At 38.0% G+C, this 14,676-nt stretch overlaps 1 pseudogene; it reads left to right on the forward strand.

Moving 5' to 3' along the window:
* The first annotated feature begins 4,281 nt into the window (after nt 1-4,281).
* LOC149234240 (glyceraldehyde-3-phosphate dehydrogenase A, chloroplastic-like) overlaps nt 4,282-14,676 on the forward strand; it is a 257,930-nt pseudogene continuing 247,535 nt past the window's right edge.

A 14,676-nucleotide genomic window follows, 5' to 3' on the forward strand; every position in this document is an offset into this window, starting at 1 on the left:
GGTTAAATAGAAATTTCCTCACCTCATGGAGGCTCTGCATGCAATGGAAACCATTTCTTCCTAAGGGGTGAGGACTAATCCAATTGGATGTGGGTGGCCACCCACCGATTCCACCTATACCACCAACTAGCTTCATCTTCTTCCTTGATTATAACAACATTTAATATTTTTAGCATTTTTTTTGGGTATTGAACTTCTAAAGTTGTTTTGACCTGCTAAACATAGTTTTTTTGAGGTCCTCAGCAAGCCCATAGCCATAGCTAGGGGCCTATAGGAAATCACGTAGTACTTACAAAGATATTTCCGATGAGGTATCATACGCCCCAAACAAAGATCATATGACCAAGTTACGACCCCAGGAAGTTGGCTTCCCATCTAAACTCAATGGGGCCCACCAACTATTTGTGTTTCATCTCCAGAGGTTAGGTTTTTGGTTGTTTAGGGTTTTCCCTTGTCATTCAATAATAAAAAGACCCTTGAGCCTCATTGTAACATAGTTCAGAAGCATGTAGCTGTCACATCTCTTCTCATAGATAAGATACCATCACCTAAGCTACTTTATTTCCATTATCTATGTAAGCATAATCTTATTCTTTGATATTAATGAAATGAAGTTTTATTTCTATTGCATCTCTGTGTTTATGTGTATATCTATATCTTTTTACGTTCCTGCATTAGTTTGGATTAGTGGTATCAGAGCGGTCATCTCTTTCTCTATTTTTATTTGCATGTCCCCAACGAGGCCAGGGTATAAGGAGTTAGGGATCGAATTGGTTGAACCTTTGCAAGAACAACTTCGAAAATCTCGATGACCTCCCATGGCAGAAGAAAATAAATATTATGGGGTAGGAGATCCTTTCAAAATATTGCACGAGGAATCCCTTGAGCAACAGAGGAACACGATTATGGATAAATTTTCCCAGATCCTTTGACGGCTACCCACAGGCAATGCATATTCATCCAACAACCACTCTGGATGTGCCACTCCTTTTAAGTTATAACTTAACTATGACATTCCCATATTTGAAGGCCATATAGATCTATATGTCATAAATAGATGGTTAAATATGTTGGAAGGATATTTTTCAGTTCATGACTTTTCCAATTGGGAAAATATTACCTTTGCACTGCTCAATGTCGCCCCACATGTAAAGAACTGGTGGGAAACCTACTATGAATTGAAAGATGAGAGGGAATCCTCAATTTTTTCAGCTGCACCCACTTAGATTTATTTTAGAGATGCCATCAACGAACAATATTACCCTTTCGATAGCTATGACATTAAATACATAAAGTGGACCATGTTGTAGCAGGAACGGACCAAGATGTGACAGAGTTCACAAATATTTTCTATACACTTTGCACAAAGTTGGGTATCAAGGGTTCTAAGTGGAATTTGGTACCCAAGAACCATGGATGTCTACGAAAGTACATCCATGATGATATGGAGTTCCTAGACATCTTCTCCCTTGGCACCTCCTATTGATATGCTATCAATATCGAGAAGAAATTTAAACATAAGAGGTGAGACTTTGTATCTATGAATCCAAAGCAAGGGAAGGGAACCCCCAAACCATAGAGCAAAGGACAAATCCAAGGCAGGGTGACCCAGGACAACCCACCAAATCCACAAGTAAATAACAACACCACAAAGAAAAAGAAAGGCATAGGTAAACGGTGTGAGTTCCATAAGAGCCCCACTCACAACACAAGTGAGTGTCGAGGCAACCAGTCACTAGTGGCTGAGTTGAAGGCTTTCAAATTAGATGCATGTTTTTAATATGAGTTAGTACCCAACAAGGGGAATGAAAAAGGGAAACAAATTATTGATGCATAGCCTAGTGCCACCACCAAGATCTAGAAGGCTGAGCCCGATGACCGAGATGAGGGGGAGAAAATATTCCACTCACAAATGTGGGTGAATGGTCCTCTTCTGCAGTTCATTGTCGACAATGGAAGCCAATAGAACCTCATTTCAATAGAGGTTGTGAAGCGGTTGGGCATACCACCACACCGCATTCACTGTAATACACCATCAGGTGGCCTCACCAAGGGCAAGGAATTTGCATCAACCAATAGTGTCACCTTCCGTAAAGAATCAAGCCCTTCATAGATGATTTATTGTATGATGTTACTCCTCTTGAAATTTGTAATGTATTATTAGGTTGTTGTTGCTGTGACAAACACCCTCCAAATTTTTCATACACTCAAATTTTGGAGCCTACTGTGGATCTTGTGATCAGTCATTCCATAGTCACTTCTTTGTTAGTTGATGCTTTTAAGCTCCCTTCTTGGATCAAAAGTGTTGAAGTCACATGCTCCATGCTCATTACGCAACAAGTTCATGAGCGCATAATTTTTTGCAAGCTTGGACAATCATAACATGTTCCATTAATACTATGTACGTACGATTTCTAATCCATGTCGATAGTCATTACGCATAGACAACGACATTTTCTCACATTCTACTTGCGTTTGTACTTCTATTTCGGTGATTTTTTCAAACTATCGCTTCCGCGAAGCTTTGTTTCACGAGTGTCACTTTCATTTTTTCGGTTGTCGCTTTTTTCTTGCTTTCACTCTAAGTAGTGTCATTTACATGTCATATTTCCTCTAGTGTGTGTTATTTTCAATGTCATTCACATATCACAAAATTCATTCATATTTTGGCAATTGTCGTCTTTTTCATGTTAGATATCGCACAATGTAGGAATGTTTGTTCTGGTGGTTTCAATAGGTTACCTCTATTTGAATGAGTTGGTCTAACCATGTAAACATCAGTCACACTCATTCCCAAAGTTTTAAACATTATCGCACAAGTGTTGTCATGGTGATCTCAAAGTGCATCTTAAGTGTCACACTTGTCATAAAGATGGAACATGGAGGGAAATGCATTGTTCATGTGTCATGGATGATCTATGTTATTGTGTCATAAAGTATTTTAAGTGTGTGACCATAGTCAAAGTTTTATCACTATTCACATCAGTCTCGCCAGTGTCACACTTAGCCATTTCTGGAAAATTTTCCCGACCAAGCAACCTAGCTTCACCCATCCACCCTAAACTGTGAACTGTGCAGTTTAACTCTAGCTATAACATTCCCCTTTGGCACTACATAATGCACAGTTCATGCCTCCGAGGACCATATAAATTTTTAGGGGTGAATTTTAGCCCATGGGAGAAACTTAAGGGGTTTCATATTTTAGAGGGGTGAATTTTTAAAATTACATGCTTTTCAATAGTTAGCCCAAAATAAAAATAAATGATTATTATATTTTAGCCAATTAAAAATAAGGCAGATAAATTATGTAAAGCCTGCTTCGCCAGATTTGGTTGTAGAATTTTCTTGGCATCGCTAGATTTTTGGTTTGGCCATAGAATTTTCTTCTTGGCATCATCCCAATTTCCAATAATTTGACTGGTTAGGGGCTTTTTCCATTCCTTGGAAAACAAAAACTAGGTTGTATTCTCCCTGGATTTTAGGGTGCAAGGGTTCGCAGTTTGATTCATTGAATTTGCATTGCATTTGACTTGCATTTGACTAGCATCTAGGGTCTTTTATAGCACTTGGCCCTCATTGGCACCAGGATTGGTTGACTCTAGCTGAATGAGATATATAAAATGGAGGAGATAGTAAAATTGGACCTCTCAGCCAATGATTTCTATGGGGACATTCCTAGAATTAGACAGTTGCCTAAGCTTAAGGTATTGTTCTTGCACTCTAACCTGCTAAATGGTACTAACATGCTGAATGGTATTGTTCTCTCCTTCCTTGGAAATCTCTCTTTGTTGAAAAACTTAACACTGGCCTACAACCCTCTGGATCAAGGGGTAATCCCACATGAACTCGGGAACTTGTCAACGTTGCAGTACTTGTGGATGAAAAATTGTAGTTTAGTAAGAGAAATTCTAGAGTCATTAGGGAATATAAGAGATATGGTACACTTGGACCTCTCACATAATCATTTATCTGGAAGGATCCCCAACATGTTGATGGCCTTTTCAAAGATGACAGATTTATTTCTATATAAGAACAATTTATATGGACCAATTCCAGATGATATCAACAATCTTAAGAGTCTTATGAATTTGGGTTTGTCAATGAATGAGCTAAATGGAAGCATCCCCAATGGGATTGGAGATTTGACAAACCTAGAGACACTATAGCTATACAACAACAAACTCTCTAGCTTTATACCCTCTTGGCTTGATAAGCTTACTAATTTAGTCCATCTCAATATTTTTACCAATAAGCACACAAGAATATTGTAGCAGAGGGAGTATGTCCTCAACTACACTCTCCATGGCTATTGTGGCCAACTGTAGTAGCAATCATGCATATTTTCATGTATACTTTACATCCCATGCCACTCACCATCCACATCATTCAAAATTACAAGCCCTCACCATCCATGTCATTCAAAATTACAAGATGACACCATGTGGATATCTGCTTATTCTTGCATTATTCTTTGCTAGATAATAATTTGTTCATGCATGTTTTTCTAACATATAGTGTTGTTTCATTTAATTCCAGTTTCCATAATGCTAATGCACCATTAGAATTCTGTGTTCTGATGCAAAATTACCTAACCAAATGAAAGAATGATGAGTGAATATTACTTGGAAATTCATTAATTTATATGGGGTTTTACTACATGAAGTATTGGATGGTGGTGCTGAGCTTATTGTAGTTAGTTTGATTATTATTCAGTTCAAACAAGTATATTTGTTTTTGTTTGTTAGTTGCATTAGGATTTGGGGTTGAATTTGTAATTGATGTGTCACGTGCTATTGTTAATGGGCAGACTTCAGGGAAGGGATTCTCCAAATACTCAAGTCTCAAGAGCTCCAGTAGCTTCCCTTTCCTAAGTAAATACAACAAGGACTTGGTTTCAGTAGTTGCATTCCAAACTAATGCAGTGAGGATATGTTCACACTTTTGATAATATCCCATATATGATTGTGAGTCACCACCACCGTTGTTGGTCTAATTAGTGGATTTCTTGGTCTGATAATGGCAAAGTGGCATTGTGATAGTAAAGCAAGTTATAGAAAATTAGGAGCTTCCCACAGTGGAATTTTTCTCCATGACTAGACATCACACTGCTGTATGTGTAGGTGATCACACTATTGATTGTCTTAGTAGTTCTCTTCCACAATGGCCACTTTGGTGTCTTTGAATATTGTTTTGTTGTATAATTGTGATAGTTGTGAGTGTAGAGATCATTTTTCTCTGTGTGGATGTCATGTTTCCATCCTTTTATTACATTTACATGCATGGTTTACCTGGGGTTAGTTGAACTAGTTGTCGCCAATGTCATTGGGGATTTACAAGAAATACCATCTACTTATGTGAGGAAACATTCCTTGGATTTCCCCAAAAAATGGTCTCTTTACCATTGATCTAGTTTTTGAGAAATCACTTTGCTTTGAGATTATTCAATGGTATCTACGAGACTATTTTTGCTGGATCAAAAACACTCAAGCTTGTCTTGATATTGTTTTAGATTGCAAAATTGTCAGACTGATTTATATGTGTATGCAATTGATTTGAGATTGTTGTGATCATGGTGGTTGTTCATATTGAGGTCACTTGACAATCTAGCTACAATTTGGTTTATATGGATGTTAAAGTTTGATCTACAGCTTAAATTTCTTTATGATTCTTGGTCACTACATCCTATTTTTTTGTGTATATGGAGAGAAATGGATGCTTAGATTAATAGGTGATGAAATTGCATTCCTTTACATAAAAGAAAATCACTACATCAAAATCCCATCTCCCATGCTTAACTGTGCCACCACGGAAAATATTAAGCACCATTCAGTAAGTCAATTATTGGCTAATTACTTTTCCATATTGTCCCTTGGATACGAATAAACCAATATTCAATGGACAGGATGAAAAGGAAATAAGCCAATAATAGGCTTACTACATGGTGCTTAATATTTTCCGTGGTACAAGATCAAGTGCAAGTGATCTAGCACTTGGATCTCTTGTATATTTACATTGCAAGGCTATTGAGTCAAAAATTGATATTCTTTCTATTATAGAAATCTAATTTTTAGGAAGGTCTTTGAAGGTTCAGACTCATCGTTTTCACAATAGAAAGTGAAAAGTGGCCATCCTGATTAATTACCAGGCATGTCATGTAGATTATCACCCACTAGGTATCTCTAAGGTAGCGCACTGCGAACTTGACAATACCCAAACACCTTTTGTGGACAGGGGTCTCAGAAAAACATGTACAACATCTTTTGGTTTTCTATAGTTTCTACAATTTCCTACTGTGAAACCTACTTTAATTAGTCTTCCTTTAGTAAGGAGCTCAGTAGTTTGTTTTTCCTATGTGATAGTCATCACATTGCTGCATGATTATATATGTAAGTCCTACTCTCTTTTTTATGATTTCTACACTATTGTTTGGAGAGCCCGCTTTATTTCATTATGTTTACCCTGGCATACAATTATGTTGTTGTAAGTTAATTACCCCTAGTGCTTTAGAGTTCATATCACAGTTCACCATCCAATTATCACACATATAATTGGGTGTCATTTCATCACTGTCTGATTGTTGATGTGTTGTATGTGGAGGGAAAATCTGAAGTAGAAGATATATTTATTATAAATACAAGTAGTATTTTCATGTTAAGCCAGGCATTTAGGAAAAACATATGTTATATCAAAGTTATACTTTGAGCTGCCTCTTTGAAGTGTGGGAAGAACAACGAGTGTAATATGGTTGTCTATAGTATGTACAGGTCTTGTATGGCTCTCTTCATTGTGTTGAATTTTCTACAAGATACGTAGTAGAAACCAATTTTTTGATTTGATAATTACTACTTAATGATCTTCAAACAGTTTATCTAATGTCATTGATATCATTGAGAAATTATGCACAGAAGATTTCAACAATAAATACAGAGGAAACAATAAAGATCATAAAGATACAACCATGCACGATAGTGACAAAATTTTTTCCCTTGGAAACCCAAGCTTGGCAGAAAACCAAACAACTCTTCTTCTAGGAGAAATCTTCAACAAGATTTACAATTCCAAATTGTCTAGATATATGTGGCAAAAATCCAAGTCCAAAATTTAGTCAAATTCATTCTCTATCTGCTCCCACGTGTGGTTGTTATAGAAGAGAGATGATGATGATAATTAGTCAAATGAAGTATTGCATTATGTATATATATATACAAGTCAAATGGGCACATTTACCCCAGGGGACACGTCCCTTCACGAGCTGGGTTGACTTGTCCTTTTTTGAATTCCAATAAAAAATTAAATTTTTATTTGTATTTTCATAAATATTCTAGGTCGACTTAGGAGGCCTCTTGGCATGTGGGAATACCTCCTGTCACTATGCAAAAATCCAAACCTTTTTTTAGTGAGGGAGATATTCCACTTGGTTGCAACAGATTTCCCCTTAGCTGAAATTTCTCCTCCATAAGAAAAGTTCATGAGCTTGCTATGTTGATTTATGTCTACAGATAACTCCATCCTAGAGTGGGCAATGTGAGTATCTAGGGAATTTTACCTCTCGCCAAAATATTTTATGGCTCCTTAGACAAATGTATCAATCTCCTCTAGTCAAAGTCCCCTTCTAGTTTCTTAGGAGAGAATCTTCCCTTGGACCATTCACCCTCAGCCAAAATCCTTTATGGATTCTCAGGTGAATTACATCTATCTCCTCTAGTCAAAGTCCTTTATGACCTAGCCAAGTCATTATGGCTTCTTAGGAGAAGTTTTGTCCAATCCTGTAAACTTCCCATATAATTTCCTTGGGCCATTCACATTTCTAGTCAAAGTCCTTTAGGAATTATCCAAGTCCTTCTAGCTTCTCAGGTGAATGTATCCATCTCCCCTGGAAAAAGTACTTTAGGACCCAACAAAAATCTCTTATGACCTAGCCAAAATACTTTATGGCTTCAGGAGATGGCCTGCCCTAATCCTACAAAGAAATCAACCCTCCCTCTCAACAAGGGAGACTTTCTACATCATGCAAAGCTTGTCTATGAAGTATATAAACTTCACTATAGACAGAGGCTTGGTGAGAATGTCTGCAATCTTCTCATCTGTGTATGTGTACTGCAACTCCACTACTCCTTTCTGCACCATGTCTCGGATGAAGTGACCTGATCAAATATTCCTGCAAGAAGCTTTTGAAGTCATATTGTTTCACAACTTGCGACATAAGCTACGATATACTCTGTCTCTTTTGTACTGGGTGCGACAGAAGTCAACTTCCTGCTGAACCAAGGTATCATAGCCGATCCCAAGCTAAAGTAACACCATGATGTGCTCTTTTTTTCCTCTACACTCCCAGCCCAATCTGAATCCATATATCCCTGCAAATTCACTTCACCACCTGAGACATATATCAAACCATATCTATTGTATCATGCAAGTACCTTCACCATGATTTTCGACAACCCAATGTATCTACCTCAACTCGACCATATATTGGCTTAGGGTGTTCAGTGCAAAGAAAATATCAAGCCTGGTGTTAACCAGCTATATCAAGAATCCAATCAATTTCTTGTACATCGTGAGATCCACCAAATCTAAATCTCCAATCCCAATAAATAGTGTATCTTTCTAGAATCCTTCATTTCAATCTTCGAGGCCAACTCACTCCAACACTGAAGAAGGCCTTCTTGTGGTAGTCATGGTTTCTCCCTTTATCACAGAAGTAAATCCGCTTGTCACTGTTGCTCCCTCTGTCATGCAAGAAATTATTTTTGTTGTTGTTGATCCCTCTATCATGTAATTAAGTCCTTTTGCTATTTGACATTGTCTCCTCAAAGAAGGCATATTTCTCTTAGAGACCTTCTGTCTCTGATCATCTTGACAATATCAACCCATGACATCCTCTTTGGAAGGTTGCTCCTTCCACTCTGCTTGACTATCTACTCCCTTGGTACTGGAAGCTCTTTTGGTCATCTATCATAGTCCTGGATGTCTATACAATTTCTCCCTCTCGAACACCAATCACATTTGTTGAGTTTATGTTCGAGCCCTTAGGTCATACAAGAAATTATCCATCAGATACTAGAGCAAGAAAAATACTTGTGGTACACTCCCTCTTATTGGGAGAACCCTCTTGCCACAAACTTTTCTTTATTCTTATATAGGCTACCATCTATTACCATAATCATTTCCTTGGTAGCTTTCATAATGTACATGCAAACCTCATTCAGGAGGCCATGGAAGAACAATTGTATCCAAGAAAAAATTATAAAGACAAGAGGTTGACCAAGGAATAAAGATAATAATAATATTCAAGGGAGAAAGATAGGAATTACTTATCTCTTGATTAAAGAAAAGAAATTGTTGAGGGTTGTACGAAATTGTCAACTCCTTCTTGATCCTTGCCTCCTTGCATAAATCAATGAAGTCCATCTGCAATATCATCATGCTTGGATTCCTTATATTCATCTGAAGTGGATGCTCATCCTTGTCCTTAACATTCATCTACTAATGCATTCTACTTTCCATTCTTGCATGATCTGTAAGAGATAGGGTTTCTTCATCCTACAGATTAGGTTTAGCAAGCCATTCATTGAGTTATCTAGCCACACCAAAGGCTTAACAACAAGATAGCATCAAAACCAATTCCACCCTTGGATCTCCCACTTTCATTCCAAAAGCTATCAAGGAGATAAACAAAGTAATCATCTCACAAACTCCACTTACATCCAACACTCCAAGTCTTGCTCTATGGTTTAATTCCACAAGCCCTAAGACTCTCAACAAGTATAAAGACTTCAATACAAATAAAAAACTCCTCATGTCCCTGATCATAACAATCACTTATCACCTATTTGTTTTCCCTTTTGTTCGTTGTTGATTAGCCTACTTTTGTAGCCTCAAACCTATTCAACCTTGGCCTAACACAGGCCTGCAAGTTTACCTTTGACATGTAGCAACCTTCCTTTCCTCAACCCTTTAGGTTGTAGCCTTTTTCTTTGCATCACTTTCCTAGTTGCACAACCAACTCAACCAACCTTCTTAGTAGTCTCCAATAGGTTTTGGTACCCTTGTTGATGTCTTAAAATGCCTTGCAGCCACCTTCTATTCCTCATTCTGTGTGTTTATACTTCAAACACAACCCAACAACTTCCCTTCTACTTGTGGCCAGACACCTTGTGGCTATTAGCCCTCAACCAAGTTGAAAAGACTCAATACAAGCCTCACATATGCCTTCTTTTAGTTCTGTCCAACCTTTAGTTTCCCTAATTCAAGTCTATATAGCTTCACAGATTCCCTATTGCAGACTTGTGGAACCTTCCTACGCTTGTCACCCTACGACCAGGCCTACATCCCTTGGTGTTATTTATGCAACCCCTGACCTAACCAGACCTCAATTAACTTGTTTGGATAGACCTTTGACTTAGATATTCCAGAATAAATCTCCTTGTTTGTTCCTTAATTCGACCTCTTCTAACTTCTTTTCTGTGGCTCCTTCTAGGGCTCTCTTGCTCCACAAATGAAGTCCCTCTCCCTTGTCTCTTAGGCTGAATTTAGTGGCTTCTCTCTCTATGGTTTTAACCCCGTACAGAAATTACCTACATACAAATTCTAAAACATAGAAAATAAACAACTTGAGAGCATAACACATAAAACACATAAACACAAAGATTTTCCCTGGATCCCAAAACCGAGACTACTAGATTGATTTTTCATTATGTTCCTTTCAATGTTACAATGCATATATATACATGCATAAGCATCCAATACCATGGACCAAAAACCATCATGTCCAAAACCATGTGTGAAAACCACAAAACCATAGGTAGGTTCGCCCTACCTAATATAGGGTCCAAAATAAATTTCCCCAGGGCACTGGTGCCCTGAGTCATGGAAAGAATATAACACAACCCAACATTTTCCCACCTGATGTTTTCTTTCCATAGGGGGACACAGGAGAGCTTAGTAATTTATCTAGCCCTAGAATGCCCATTGTTTCTCTACACCAACTGAACTTCTCAGAGCTCACAAATTTTGTCAATGCATTTGTAGTATTCTTCAAAGTGTCCACCTTTACCAGCAACACCTTTTTGTCTTCTATCATATCCCTCACAAAATAATACTGAATATTAATGTGTTTTGTCTTTGAATGATAAGCAGGGTTCTTTTCCAAGAAAATTGCACTTTGGTTGTCACACTATATCCTTATAGCTCCCTATACTAACCCCATACTTAAACACAATCTCTACAACCAACTTCTTCCTTTCTTGCATGAGTGGCTGCCATGTATTTTGCCTCTGTAGTTGATAATGCCACTACATATTGTTTCTTACTTATCCAACTAACTGCACCTCCAAATAGGTTAAACACATACCCACTTGATCTTCTTTGATCCAAATCTCTAGCCCAGTCTGCATCAACAAAGCCATGAATATCCAAAACTTTGTCCAATCTTGGTATTCCTTGGTAGCACAAACCATAATCACTAATGCCATGAAAATACCTGTAAACCTACTTCACTGTTGTCCAATGCTTCTTTCCTGTTTTTGACATAAACCTACTCAATACTCCCACTCCATGTGCAATGTATGGTCTAGTACAAACCATTGCATACATCAGGCTACCGACTACACTTGCATATGGAACACAGGACATGTCCTCTTCCTCTTCTTGTGTCTTGGGACACTGTTCAGTAGACAACCTTACACCGATAGGAATAGGAACCTTCACCAGTTTACTATCCTGCATACTAAACCTTTGCAGTATTGTCTCAAAATACTTCCTCTAGTTTAACCAGAGCTTACTCTTTGCCCGATCTCTTTTAATTTCCATGCCCAAAATATAGTTTGCAGCACCAAGATCTTTCATGTCGAATTTGGAGGAAAATTGGGTCTTCAAATCCTAGATAATTTATTTGTCATTTCCAACTAGCAACATATCATCCACATACAAGACTAGATAAATAACATGGTCACCAATTAATTTAAAATACACACAATGATTTGCCTTTCTTCTGGTGAAGCCAAGTCCCTATATATATATATATATATATATATATATATATATATATATAGATATATATAGATATATATATCTATATATATATATATATATATATATATATATATATATATATATATATATATATATATATGTATCAAATTTCTGATACCACATCCTTGGTGATTGTTTTAACCCATACAGAGACTTCTTTAACTTGCATACCAGTTATTTCTTACCCTTCACCACAAAACCTTCAGGTTGCTTCATGTATATATCTTCTTCTGAATCCCCATGAAGAAATGTTGTCTTCACATCCATCTATCCTACCTCAAACTCAAACGCAGCAAAAAAACATAATAGTAATCTAATAGAAGCTACCTTGGCAACAGGAGAAAAAATTTCACCAAAATCAATTCTCAGCATCTGGGAATAACCTTTTGCTACCAACAAGATTTGTATTTCTCCACTTTTCCTTCTACATTTCTTTTCTTCTTGAACACCCATTTGATGCCAATGGGTTTCCGTCCATCCAGAAACTCCACCAGATCCCAAGCCTCATTTTTGTGCAAAGATGCCATTTCATCAACCATGGCCTCTTTCCAGAGTTTTCCATCCTCTAAATCTACTGCTTCCTTCATAGTTTTGGGATCATCATCAGTAATAGATAAATCAAAATTTGAATAGAAAACATATAGACTATACCTTTCTACCTGCCTTCTTTCTCGAACTTATCTTATGACATCCAGAGTTTGTGGCTCTTCATCTTCTGATTCCTCTTCTCCTGTAGAGTTTGATTCTTCCTCCTTTAGCTAAAACTCTATTTTCTTAGGTTCCTTTGATGGGACTTCATGTTTAATAACATCTTTAACCTCTTTTAACACCACATCTCATCTTTACACAACCTTCCTTGTTACTGGGTTCCAAAGCTTATAACCCTTTAAACCATCCTTATACCTAATAAAGATGCACTTTTCAGATTTACTATCCAACTTTGTTCTTTTCTCCTTTGGAACATGTACATATGCATCACATCCAAATACCCTCAGATGTGAAAGAGAAGGTTTCTTACCAGTCCATGCCTCTTGTGGAGTCTTATCCTCCAATTCTGATGAAGGTGACTTGTTGTTGGGTAGCGGATCCCCCCATAGCGTATTTTTGGGGCTTGTAGCCCGAATTTTGGTCAAAAGTAATGTAAGACCCCATGAAATGTGGGCACAGAGCACGAGAGTCTAGGGTTTTTTGCCCTAAAATATTGTAATAGAATGTGTCAGCCTACCCATGGTCCGCGGACCATGGGAATGTATGAATAGAACGAGGCTCTAAGTGTAGAAGAGAGTTTTAGTATTGATCTTAAGTGTGATGGGTTTTTGAATAAATATTTCGTTCTGAGTCTATAAGTCTGAGTCTTGGGTTGTAGTAGTAAGGAGAGGATTTTCCGTTGTGTGCGCAGAGGCCTGGTAGAGTCCGCAGCTGTGTGCACAGACCCCTGCAGCTAAGTGCGTAGGGCAGAGTTGGGATTGTAATGGAACAAAAGTTAATAAAAGATAAGTCGATTCTGAAATATTGTGCATCTACTTGTAGATCTGCGTGTTTATGCTTCTATTATATTCTTATGCATCTCTTTACAAGTTTATGATTGCGTGCACTTGTTATGAATGTTGAAATATTAATAAGAATACTAGGCCCATAAAATTAAGTCAGATCTATAATAATAACACAGTAAGGATAAAGGATCTAGATAGCGCCTCTTCACACTCTTTATAGAGCTACCATAAGGTCAGACAACTAAGTGGGACAGTGCAAGCGTGTAGGATCGGTTCACGAACTTCCTAGACTTCATCAAGACATCCCTAGGGTGTGAAAACCTAGTTCCAACACCCTCCTATACTACCTCAGGTGAGACCTTAGTCCGCGCACCGCGGACTGTTGCTGAAAGGGCTGGTAGTTTCAGGATTTGTTTGGCTAAATCACTTATGAACCTGGGTCAGCCCCCAACAAGCCAACAAATGGTTCTGTAGCCGGGACCAAGATCTACCTAAGGGATGTTTGATGTCAGAACACTAGAATCCTATGAAGAATGAAATTGTAGATTGGTTGGATTAGAAGTTTCACGAGTTCGTGACACAGGAAGACAGAACTCTGCAGATATCTGAGAAGAGGTGGATGGATCGCTACATATATATGGAAATCCACGAGATCTTCTTCACATCCTTCTCTTCGGAGTTATATGATTGGATCATGAGGTTAGCTGACAGCCAGGGAAGATATAAGCTCGATCAACTGATAGTGTGGACTTCGGAGTTAGTGCGTAGACTAGAGGCATCAGAAGATAAGATCATGTGGGCTGTGGACCATTGGCTCGACCAGATAATAGGAGGATTTATCATTGAGTTCGCAGTAGACACAACAGTGAGCTATAGCGAAGCAGAATGATGGTTTCTCAAGGGACTATGAGGTAGGTACATCAAATCCCTGAATACGTGGATTAAGATGCTGTTATGTGAAAAGTGGGCTATGTGAATACATTGATGTTTGGAACGATGCAGAGTGGAAATATCTAGAAAGTTATCGAAGGATTAGGAAACAATCCTTTAATTTCGCCCCCACAAGAGAGCGAGGAAGAGCGCGCTCGGGTTTCCCTGAGAAGTGTGGTCAATTTGATAAGGTAGTGCATTCCATAGTTATCACCTCCAC

Source organism: Pinus tabuliformis, chromosome 8 (genome assembly GCF_031772625.1).
Source record: "Pinus tabuliformis cultivar Carrire ecotype Pingquan chromosome 8, CPIR1, whole genome shotgun sequence".
NCBI lineage: Eukaryota > Viridiplantae > Streptophyta > Pinopsida > Pinales > Pinaceae > Pinus > Pinus tabuliformis.